This window comes from Heterodontus francisci, chromosome X (assembly GCF_036365525.1).
Source record: "Heterodontus francisci isolate sHetFra1 chromosome X, sHetFra1.hap1, whole genome shotgun sequence".
In the NCBI taxonomy this organism is placed as follows: Eukaryota; Metazoa; Chordata; class Chondrichthyes; order Heterodontiformes; family Heterodontidae; genus Heterodontus; species Heterodontus francisci.
In genome coordinates this window covers 22,019,232-22,032,584 of record NC_090421.1, presented here as the reverse complement: position 1 = coordinate 22,032,584, position 13,353 = coordinate 22,019,232, and positions in this window count along the sequence as shown.

Below are 13,353 nucleotides of genomic sequence, written 5' to 3'. Positions count from 1 at the left end.
AGAACCCCATCTAATATCCCTCATGTGAACAGAACCCCATCTAATATCCCTCATGTGAACAGAACCGCATCTAAAACCCCTCCTGTGAACAGAACCCCTTCTGAAGCCCCTCCTGTGAACAGACCTCCATCTAAAATCCCTCCTATGAACAGACGTCCATCTGATATCCCTCCTGTGAACAGAAACCCATCTAAAATACCTCCTGCGAACAGACCTCCATCTAATATCCCTCCTGTGAACAGAACCCCATCTAAAATCCCTCCTGTGAACAGACCTCCATCTAATATCCCTCCTGTGAACAGAACCCCATCTAATATCCCTCTTGTGAACAGAAACCCATCTAAAATCCCTCCTGTGAACAGAACCCCATCTAAAAACCCTCCTGTGAACAGAACCCCATCTAATATCCCTCCTGTGAACAGAACCCCATCTAAAACCCCTCCTGTGAACAGACCTCCATCTAATATCCCTCCTGTGAACAGAAACCCATCTAATATCCTTCCTGTGAACAGACCTCCACCTAAAATCCCTCCTGTGAACAGAACCCCATCTAAAATCCCTCCTGTGAACAGAAACCCATCTAAAACCCCTCCTGTGAACAGACCTCCATCTAATATCCCTCCTGTGAACAGACCTCCATCTAATATCCATCCTGTGAACAGAACCCCATCTAAAATCCCTCCTGTGAACAGAAACCCATCTAATATCCCTCCTGTGAACAGACCTCCATCTAATATCCCTCCTGTGAACAGACCTCCATCTAATATCCATCCTGTGAACAGAACCCCATCTAAAATCCCTCCTGTGAACAGAAACCCATCTAATATCCCTCCTGTGAACAGACCTCCATCTAATATCCCTCCTGTGAACAGACCTCCATCTAATATCCCTCCTGTGAACAGAACCCCATCTAATATCCCTCCTGTGAACAGAAACCCATCCAAAATCCCTCCTGTGAACAGAAACCCATCTAAAATCCCTCCTGTGAACAGAACCCCATCTAATATCCCTCCTGTGAAAAGACCTCCATCTAAAATCCCTCCTGTGAACAGAAACCCATCTAATATCCCTCCTGTGAACAGAAACCCATCTAATATCCCTCCTGTGAACAGAAACCCATCTAAAATCCCTCCTGTGAACAGACCTCCATCTAATATCCCTCCTGTGAACAGAACCCCATCTAATATCCCTCATGTGAACAGAACCCCATCTAATATCCCTCATGTGAACAGAACCGCATCTAAAACCCCTCCTGTGAACAGAACCCCTTCTGAAGCCCCTCCTGTGAACAGACCTCCATCTAAAATCCCTCCTATGAACAGACGTCCATCTAATATCCCTCCTGTGAACAGAAACCCATCTAAAATACCTCCTGCGAACAGACCTCCATCTAATATCCCTCCTGTGAACAGAACCCCATCTAAAATCCCTCCTGTGAACAGACCTCCATCTAATATCCCTCCTGTGAACAGAACCCCATCTAATATCCCTCTTGTGAACAGAAACCCATCTAAAATCCCTCCTGTGAACAGAACCCCATCTAAAAACCCTCCTGTGAACAGAACCCCATCTAATATCCCTCCTGTGAACAGAACCCCATCTAAAACCCCTCCTGTGAACAGACCTCCATCTAATATCCCTCCTGTGAACAGAAACCCATCTAATATCCCTCCTGTGAACAGACCTCCATCTAAAATCCCTCCTGTGAACAGAACCCCATCTAAAATCCCTCCTGTGAACAGAAACCCATCTAAAACCCCTCCTGTGAACAGACCTCCATCTAATATCCCTCCTGTGAACAGACCTCCATGTAATATCCATCCTGTGAACAGAACCCCATCTAAAATCCCTCCTGTGAACAGAAAGCCATCTAATATCCCTCCTGTGAACAGACCTCCATCTAATATCCCTCCTGGGAACAGACCTCCATCTAATATCCATCCTGTGAACAGAACCCCATCTAAAATCCCTCCTGTGAACAGAAACCCATCTAATATCCCTCCTGTGAACAGACCTCCATCTAATATCCCTCCTGTGAACAGACCTCCATCTAATATCCCTCCTGTGAACAGAACCCCATCTAATATCCCTCCTGTGAACAGAAACCCATCCAAAATCCCTCCTGTGAACAGACCTCCATCTAAAATCCCTCCTGTGAACAGAAACCCATCTAATATCCCCCCTGTGAACAGAAACCCATCTAAAATCCCTCCTGTGAACAGAAACCCATCTAATATCCCTCCTGTGAACAGAAACCCATCTAATATCCCTCCTGTGAACAGAAACCCATCTAAAATCCCTCCTGTGAACAGACCTCCATCTAATATCCCTCCTGTGAACAGAACCCCATCTAATATGCCTCATGTTAACAGAAACCCATCTAAAACCCCTCCTGTGAACAGAAACCCATCTAAAACCCCTCCTGTGAACAGACCTCCATCCAATATCCCTCCTGTGAACAGAACCCCATCTAAAACCCCTCCTGTGAACAGACCTCAATCTATTATCCCTCATGTGAACAGAACCCCACCTAATATCCCTCATGTGAACAGCACCGCATCTAAAACCCCTCCTGTGAACAGAACCCCATCTAAAGCCCCTCCTGTGAACAGACCTCCATCTAAAAACACTCCTGTGAACAGACCTCCATCTAAAATCCCTCCTGTGAACAGACCTCCATCTAATATCCCTCCTGTGAAAAGACCTCCATCTAAAATCCATCCTGTGAACAGAAACCCATATAATATCACTCCTGTGAACAGAAACCCATCTAAAAACCCTCCTGTGAACAGACCTCCATCTAAAATCCCTCCTGTGAACAGACCTCCATCTAAAATCCCTCCTGTGAACAGAAACCCATCTAATATCCCTCCTGTGAACAGAAACCCATCTAAAACCCCTCCTGTGAGCAGACCTCCATGTAAAATCCCTCCTGTGAACAGACCTCTATCTAAAATCCCTCCTGTGAACAGAAACCCATCTAATATCCCTCCTGTGAACAGAAACCCATCTAAAACCCCTCCTGTGAACAGACCTCCATCTAAAATCCCTCCTGTGAACAGACCTCCATCTAAAATACCTCCTGTGAACAGACCTCCATCGAATATCCCTCCCTTGAACAGAAACCCATCTAAAACCCCTCCTGTGAACAGACCTCCATCTAATATCCCTCCTGTGAACAGACCTCCATCTAAAATCCCTCCTGTGAACAGAACCCCATCTAAAATCCCTCCTGTGAACAGAACCCCATCCAAAAACCCTCCTGTGAACAGAACCCCATCTAATATCCCTCCTGTGAACAGACCTCCATCAAATATCCCTCCTGTGAACAGAAACCCATCTAAAACCCCTCCTGTGAACAGACCTCCATCTAATATCCCTCCTGTGAACAGACCTCCATCTAATATCCATCCTGTGAACAGAACCCCATCTAAAATCCCTCCTGTGAACAGAAACCCATCTAATATCCCTCCTGTGAACAGACCTCCATCTAATATCCCTCCTGTGAACAGACCTCCATCTAATATCCATCCTGTGAACAGAACCCCATCTAAAATCCCTCCTGTGAACAGAAACCCATCTAATATCCCTCCTGTGAACAGACCTCCATCTAATATCCCTCCTGTGAACAGACCTCCATCTAATATCCCTCCTGTGAACAGAACCCCATCTAATATCCCTCCTGTGAACAGAAGCCCATCTAATATCCCTCCTGTGAACAGACCTCCATCTAAAATCCCTCCTGTGAACAGAACCCCATCTAAAATCCCTCCTGTGAACAGAACCCCATCGAATATCCCTCCTGTGAACAGAAACCCATCTAATATCCCTCCTGTGAACAGACCTCCATCTAATATCCCTCCTGTGAACAGACCTCCATCTAATATCCATCCTGTGAACAGAACCCCATCTAAAATCCCTCCTGTGAACAGAAACCCATCTAATATCCCTCCTGTGAACAGACCTCCATCTAATATCCCTCCTGTGAACAGACCTCCATCTGATATCCCTCCTGTGAACAGAACCCCATCTAATATCCCTCCTGTGAACAGAACCCCATCTAATATCCCTCCTGTGAACAGACCTCCATCTAATATCCCTCCTGTGAACAGACCTCCATCTAATATCCCTCCTGTGAACAGACCTCCATCTAATATCCCTCCTGTGAACAGACCTCCATCTAATATCCCTCCTGTGAACAGACCTCCATCTTTTTTCCCTCCTGTGAACAGACCTCCATCTAAAATCCCTCCTGTGAACAGACTTCGATATAAAATCCCTCCTGTGAACAGACCTCCATCTAATATCCCTCCTGTGAACAGACCTCCATCTAATATCCCTCCTGTGAACAGACCTCCATCTAATATCCCTCCATGAACAGACCTCCATCTAAAATCCCTCCTGTGAACAGAAACCCATCTAATATCCCTCCTGTGAACAGAAACCCATCTAAAACCCCTCCTGTGAGCAGACCTCCATGTAAAATCCCTCCTGTGAACAGACCTCTATCTAAAATCCCTCCTGTGAACAGAAACCCATCTAATATCCCTCCTGTGAACAGAAACCCATCTAAAACCCCTCCTGTGAACAGACCTCCATCTAAAATCCCTCCTGTGAACAGACCTCCATCTAAAATACCTCCTGTGAACAGACCTCCATCGAATATCCCTCCCTTGAACAGAAACCCATCTAAAACCCCTCCTGTGAACAGACCTCCATCTAATATCCCTCCTGTGAACAGACCTCCATCTAAAATCCCTCCTGTGAACAGAACCCCATCTAAAATCCCTCCTGTGAACAGAACCCCATCCAAAAACCCTCCTGTGAACAGAACCCCATCTAATATCCCTCCTGTGAACAGACCTCCATCTAATATCCCTCCTGTGAACAGAAACCCATCTAAAACCCCTCCTGTGAACAGACCTCCATCTAATATCCCTCCTGTGAACAGACCTCCATCTAATATCCATCCTGTGAACAGAACCCCATCTAAAATCCCTCCTGTGAACAGAAACCCATCTAATATCCCTCCTGTGAACAGACCTCCATCTAATATCCCTCCTGTGAACAGACCTCCATCTAATATCCATCCTGTGAACAGAACCCCATCTAAAATCCCTCCTGTGAACAGAAACCCATCTAATATCCCTCCTGTGAACAGACCTCCATCTAATATCCCTCCTGTGAACAGACCTCCATCTAATATCCCTCCTGTGAACAGAACCCCATCTAATATCCCTCCTGTGAACAGAAGCCCATCTAATATCCCTCCTGTGAACAGACCTCCATCTAAAATCCCTCCTGTGAACAGAACCCCATCTAAAATCCCTCCTGTGAACAGAACCCCATCGAATATCCCTCCTGTGAACAGAAACCCATCTAATATCCCTCCTGTGAACAGACCTCCATCTAATATCCCTCCTGTGAACAGACCTCCATCTAATATCCATCCTGTGAACAGAACCCCATCTAAAATCCCTCCTGTGAACAGAAACCCATCTAATATCCCTCCTGTGAACAGACCTCCATCTAATATCCCTCCTGTGAACAGACCTCCATCTGATATCCCTCCTGTGAACAGAACCCCATCTAATATCCCTCCTGTGAACAGAACCCCATCTAATATCCCTCCTGTGAACAGACCTCCATCTAATATCCCTCCTGTGAACAGACCTCCATCTAATATCCCTCCTGTCAACAGAAACCCATCTAATACCCCTCCTGTGAACAGACCTCCATCTAATATCCCTCCTGTGAACAGACTCCCATGTAAAACTCCCCCTGTGAACAGACTTCCATCTAATATCCCTCCTGTGAACAGACTTCCATCTAATATCCCTCCTGTGAGCAGAACCCCATCTAATATCCCTCCTGTGAACAGTACCCCATCCAAAATCCCTCCTGTGAACAGAACCCCATCTAATATCCCTCCTGTGAACAGAACCCAATCTAATATCCCTCATGTGAACAGAAACCCATCGAAAACCCCTCCTGTGAACAGACCTCCATCTCAAATCCCTCCTTTGAACAGACCTCCATCGAATATCCCTCCTGTGAACAGAACCCCATCTAATATCCCTCCTGTGAAATGAACCCCATCTAAAATCCCTCCTGTGAACGGAACCCCATCTAAAATCCCTCCTGTGAACAGAATCCCATCTAAAATCCCTCCTGCGAACAGACCTCCATCGAATATCCCTCCTGTGAACAGAACCCCATCTAATATCCCTCCTGTGAACAGAAACACATCTAAAACCCCTCCTGTGAACAGACCTCCATCTAATATCCCTCCTGTGAAGAGAACCCCATCTAAAATCCCTCCTGTGAACAGAAACCCATCTAATATCCCTCCTGTGAACAGACCTCCATCTAATATCCCTCCTGTGAACAGACCTCCATCTAATATCCCTCCTGTGAACAGAAACCCATCTAATATCCCTCCTGTGAACAGAAACCCATCTAATATCCCTCCTGTGAACAGACCTCCATCTAATATCCCTCCTGTGAACAGACCTCCATCTAATATCACTCCTGTCAACAGACCTCCATCTAAAAACACCTCCTGTGAACAGACCTCCATCTAAAATCCCTCCTGTGAACAGACCTCCATCTAATATCCCTCCTGTGAACAGAACCCCATCTAATATCCCTCATGTGAACAGAAACCCATCTAAAACCCCTCCTGTGAACAGAACCCCATCTAAAACCCCTCCTGTGAACAGACCTCCGTCCAATATCCCTCCTGTGAACAGAACCCCATCTAAAACCCCTCCTGTGAACAGACCTCCATCTAATATCCCTCATTTGAACAGAACCCCATCTAATATCCCTCATGTGAACAGAACCGCATCTAAAACCCCTCCTGTGAACAGAACCCCATCTAAGGCCCCACCTGTGAACAGACCTCCATCTAAAAACACTCCTGTGAACAGACCTCCATCTAAAATCCCTCCTGTGAACAGACCTCCATCTAATATCCCTCCTGTGATCAGAACCCCATCTAATATCCCCCATGTGAACAGAGCTCCATCTATTATCCCTCCTGTGAACAGACCTCCATCTAATATCCCTCCTGTGCACAGAAACCAATCTAATATCCCTCCTGTGAACAGACCTCCATCTAATATCCCTCCTGTCAACAGACCTCCATCTAATATCCCTCCTGTGAACAGACCTCCATCTAATATCCCTCCTGTGAACAGAAACCCATCTCATATCCCTCCTGTGAACAGACCACCATCTAAAATCCCTCCTGTGAACAGAACCCCATCTAAAATCCCTCCTGTGAACAGAACCCATCTAATATCCCTCCTGTGAACAGAACCCATCTAATAGCCCTCCTGTGAACAGAACCCATCTAATATCCCTCCTGTGAATAGAACCCCATCTAATATCCCTCCTGTGAACAGAACCCCATCGAAAATCCCTCCTGAGAACGGAGCCCCATCTAAAATCCCTCCTGTGAACAGAACCCCATCTGAAATCCCTCCTGTGAACAGACATCCATCTAATATCCCTCCTGTGAACAGACCTCCATCTAATATCCCTCCTGTGAACAGAAACCCATCTCATATCCCTCCTGTGAACAGACCACCATCTAAAATCCCTCCTGTGAACAGAACCCCATCTAAAATCCCTCCTGTGAACAGAACCCCATCTAATATCCCTCCTGTGAACAGTAACCCATCTAAAACCCCTCCTGTGAACAGACATCCATCTAATATCCCTCCTGTGAACAGACCTCCATCTAATATCCATCCTGTGAACAGAACCCCATCTAAAATCCCTCCTGTGCACAGAAACCAATCTAATATCCCTCCTGTGAACAGACCTCCATCTAATATCCCTCCTGTGAACAGACCTCCATCTAATATCCCTCCTGTGAACAGAACCCCGTCTAATATCCCTTCTGTGAACAGAAACCCATGTAATATCCCTCCTGTGAACAGACCTCCATCTATTATCCCTCCTGTGAACAGACCTCCATCTAATATCCCTCCTGTCAACAGACCTCCATCTAAAAACACCTCCTGTGAACAGAACCCCATCTAATATCCCTCATGTGAACAGAAACCCATCTAAAACACCTTCTTTGAACAGAACCCCATCTAAAATCCCTCCTGTGAACAGACCTCCATCTAATATCCCTCCTGTGAACAGAACCCCATCTAAAACCCCTCCTGTGAACAGACCTCCATCTAAAATCCCTCCTGTGAACAGACCACCATCTAATATCCCTCCTGTGAACAGAACCCCATCTAATATCGCTCCTGTGAACTGAACCCCATCTAAAATCCCTCCTGTGAACAGAACCCCATCTAATATCCCTCCTGTGAACAGAAACCCATCTAAAATCCCTCCTGTGAACAGACCTCCATCTAATATCCCTCCTGTGAACAGACCTCCATCTAATATCCCTCCTGTCAACAGAAACCCATCTAATACCCCTCCTGTGAACAGACCTCCATCTAATATCCCTCCTGTGAACAGACTCCCATGTAAAACTCCCCCTGTGAACAGACTTCCATCTAATATCCCTCCTGTGAACAGACTTCCATCTAATATCCCTCCTGTGAGCAGAACCCCATCTAATATCCCTCCTGTGAACAGTACCCCATCCAAAATCCCTCCTGTGAACAGAACCCCATCTAATATCCCTCCTGTGAACAGAACCCAATCTAATATCCCTCATGTGAACAGAAACCCATCGAAAACCCCTCCTGTGAACAGACCTCCATCTCAAATCCCTCCTTTGAACAGACCTCCATCGAATATCCCTCCTGTGAACAGAACCCCATCTAATATCCCTCCTGTGAAATGAACCCCATCTAAAATCCCTCCTGTGAACGGAACCCCATCTAAAATCCCTCCTGTGAACAGAATCCCATCTAAAATCCCTCCTGCGAACAGACCTCCATCGAATATCCCTCCTGTGAACAGAACCCCATCTAATATCCCTCCTGTGAACAGAAACACATCTAAAACCCCTCCTGTGAACAGACCTCCATCTAATATCCCTCCTGTGAAGAGAACCCCATCTAAAATCCCTCCTGTGAACAGAAACCCATCTAATATCCCTCCTGTGAACAGACCTCCATCTAATATCCCTCCTGTGAACAGACCTCCATCTAATATCCCTCCTGTGAACAGAAACCCATCTAATATCCCTCCTGTGAACAGAAACCCATCTAATATCCCTCCTGTGAACAGACCTCCATCTAATATCCCTCCTGTGAACAGACCTCCATCTAATATCACTCCTGTCAACAGACCTCCATCTAAAAACACCTCCTGTGAACAGACCTCCATCTAAAATCCCTCCTGTGAACAGACCTCCATCTAATATCCCTCCTGTGAACAGAACCCCATCTAATATCCCTCATGTGAACAGAAACCCATCTAAAACCCCTCCTGTGAACAGAACCCCATCTAAAACCCCTCCTGTGAACAGACCTCCGTCCAATATCCCTCCTGTGAACAGAACCCCATCTAAAACCCCTCCTGTGAACAGACCTCCATCTAATATCCCTCATTTGAACAGAACCCCATCTAATATCCCTCATGTGAACAGAACCGCATCTAAAACCCCTCCTGTGAACAGAACCCCATCTAAGGCCCCACCTGTGAACAGACCTCCATCTAAAAACACTCCTGTGAACAGACCTCCATCTAAAATCCCTCCTGTGAACAGACCTCCATCTAATATCCCTCCTGTGATCAGAACCCCATCTAATATCCCCCATGTGAACAGAGCTCCATCTATTATCCCTCCTGTGAACAGACCTCCATCTAATATCCCTCCTGTGCACAGAAACCAATCTAATATCCCTCCTGTGAACAGACCTCCATCTAATATCCCTCCTGTCAACAGACCTCCATCTAATATCCCTCCTGTGAACAGACCTCCATCTAATATCCCTCCTGTGAACAGAAACCCATCTCATATCCCTCCTGTGAACAGACCACCATCTAAAATCCCTCCTGTGAACAGAACCCCATCTAAAATCCCTCCTGTGAACAGAACCCATCTAATATCCCTCCTGTGAACAGAACCCATCTAATAGCCCTCCTGTGAACAGAACCCATCTAATATCCCTCCTGTGAATAGAACCCCATCTAATATCCCTCCTGTGAACAGAACCCCATCGAAAATCCCTCCTGAGAACGGAGCCCCATCTAAAATCCCTCCTGTGAACAGAACCCCATCTGAAATCCCTCCTGTGAACAGACATCCATCTAATATCCCTCCTGTGAACAGACCTCCATCTAATATCCCTCCTGTGAACAGAAACCCATCTCATATCCCTCCTGTGAACAGACCACCATCTAAAATCCCTCCTGTGAACAGAACCCCATCTAAAATCCCTCCTGTGAACAGAACCCCATCTAATATCCCTCCTGTGAACAGTAACCCATCTAAAACCCCTCCTGTGAACAGACATCCATCTAATATCCCTCCTGTGAACAGACCTCCATCTAATATCCATCCTGTGAACAGAACCCCATCTAAAATCCCTCCTGTGCACAGAAACCAATCTAATATCCCTCCTGTGAACAGACCTCCATCTAATATCCCTCCTGTGAACAGACCTCCATCTAATATCCCTCCTGTGAACAGAACCCCGTCTAATATCCCTTCTGTGAACAGAAACCCATGTAATATCCCTCCTGTGAACAGACCTCCATCTATTATCCCTCCTGTGAACAGACCTCCATCTAATATCCCTCCTGTCAACAGACCTCCATCTAAAAACACCTCCTGTGAACAGAACCCCATCTAATATCCCTCATGTGAACAGAAACCCATCTAAAACACCTTCTTTGAACAGAACCCCATCTAAAATCCCTCCTGTGAACAGACCTCCATCTAATATCCCTCCTGTGAACAGAACCCCATCTAAAACCCCTCCTGTGAACAGACCTCCATCTAAAATCCCTCCTGTGAACAGACCACCATCTAATATCCCTCCTGTGAACAGAACCCCATCTAATATCGCTCCTGTGAACTGAACCCCATCTAAAATCCCTCCTGTGAACAGAACCCCATCTAATATCCCTCCTGTGAACAGAAACCCATCTAAAATCCCTCCTGTGAACAGACCTCCATCCAAAATCCCTCCTGTGAACAGAAGCCCATCTAATATCCCCCCTGTGAACAGAAACCCATCTAAAATCCCTCCTGTGAACAGAACCCCATCTAATATCCCTCCTGTGAAAAGACCTCCATCTAAAATCCATCCTGTGAACAGAAACCCATATAATATCACTCCTGTGAACAGAAACCCATCTAAAAACCCTCCTGTGAACAGACCTCCATCTAAAATCCCTCCTGTGAACAGACCTCCATCTAAAATCCCTCCTGTGAACAGAAACCCATCTAATATCCCTCCTGTGAACAGAAACCCATCTAAAACCCCTCCTGTGAGCAGACCTCCATGTAAAATCCCTCCTGTGAACAGACCTCTATCTAAAATCCCTCCTGTGAACAGAAACCCATCTAATATCCCTCCTGTGAACAGAAACCCATCTAAAACCCCTCCTGTGAACAGACCTCCATCTAAAATCCCTCCTGTGAACAGACCTCCATCTAAAATACCTCCTGTGAACAGACCTCCATCGAATATCCCTCCCTTGAACAGAAACCCATCTAAAACCCCTCCTGTGAACAGACCTCCATCTAATATCCCTCCTGTGAACAGACCTCCATCTAAAATCCCTCCTGTGAACAGAACCCCATCTAAAATCCCTCCTGTGAACAGAACCCCATCCAAAAACCCTCCTGTGAACAGAACCCCATCTAATATCCCTCCTGTGAACAGACCTCCATCTAATATCCCTCCTGTGAACAGAAACCCATCTAAAACCCCTCCTGTGAACAGACCTCCATCTAATATCCCTCCTGTGAACAGACCTCCATCTAATATCCATCCTGTGAACAGAACCCCATCTAAAATCCCTCCTGTGAACAGAAACCCATCTAATATCCCTCCTGTGAACAGACCTCCATCTAATATCCCTCCTGTGAACAGACCTCCATCTAATATCCATCCTGTGAACAGAACCCCATCTAAAATCCCTCCTGTGAACAGAAACCCATCTAATATCCCTCCTGTGAACAGACCTCCATCTAATATCCCTCCTGTGAACAGACCTCCATCTAATATCCCTCCTGTGAACAGAACCCCATCTAATATCCCTCCTGTGAACAGAAGCCCATCTAATATCCCTCCTGTGAACAGACCTCCATCTAAAATCCCTCCTGTGAACAGAACCCCATCTAAAATCCCTCCTGTGAACAGAACCCCATCGAATATCCCTCCTGTGAACAGAAACCCATCTAATATCCCTCCTGTGAACAGACCTCCATCTAATATCCCTCCTGTGAACAGACCTCCATCTAATATCCATCCTGTGAACAGAACCCCATCTAAAATCCCTCCTGTGAACAGAAACCCATCTAATATCCCTCCTGTGAACAGACCTCCATCTAATATCCCTCCTGTGAACAGACCTCCATCTGATATCCCTCCTGTGAACAGAACCCCATCTAATATCCCTCCTGTGAACAGAACCCCATCTAATATCCCTCCTGTGAACAGACCTCCATCTAATATCCCTCCTGTGAACATACCTCCATCTAATATCCCTCCTGTAAACAGAAACCCATCTAATACCCTCCTGTGAACAGACCTCCATCTAATATCCCTCCTGTGAACAGACTCCCATGTAAAACTCCCCCTGTGAACAGACTTCCATCTAATATCCCTCCTGTGAACAGACTTCCATCTAATATCCCTCCTGTGAGCAGAACCCCATCTAATATCCCTCCTGTGAACAGAACCCCATCCAAAATCCCTCCTGTGAACAGAACCCCATCTAATATCCCTCCTGTGAACAGAACCCAATCTAATATCCCTCATGTGAACAGAAACCCATCGAAAACCCCTCCTGTGAACAGACCTCCATCTCAAATCCCTCCTTTGAACAGACCTCCATCGAATATCCCTCCTGTGAACAGAACCCCATCTAATATCCCTCCTGTGAAATGAACCCCATCTAAAATCCCTCCTGTGAACGGAACCCCATCTAAAATCCCTCCTGTGAACAGAACCCCATCTAAAATCCCTCCTGCGAACAGACCTCCATCGAATATCCCTCCTGTGAACAGAACCCCATCTAATATCCCTCCTGTGAACAGAAACACATCTAAAACCCCTCCTGTGAACAGACCTCCATCTAATATCCCTCCTGTGAAGAGAACCCCATCTAAAATCCCTCCTGTGAACAGAAACCCATCTAATATCCCTCCTGTGAACAGACCTCCATCTAATATCCCTCCTGTGAACAGACCTC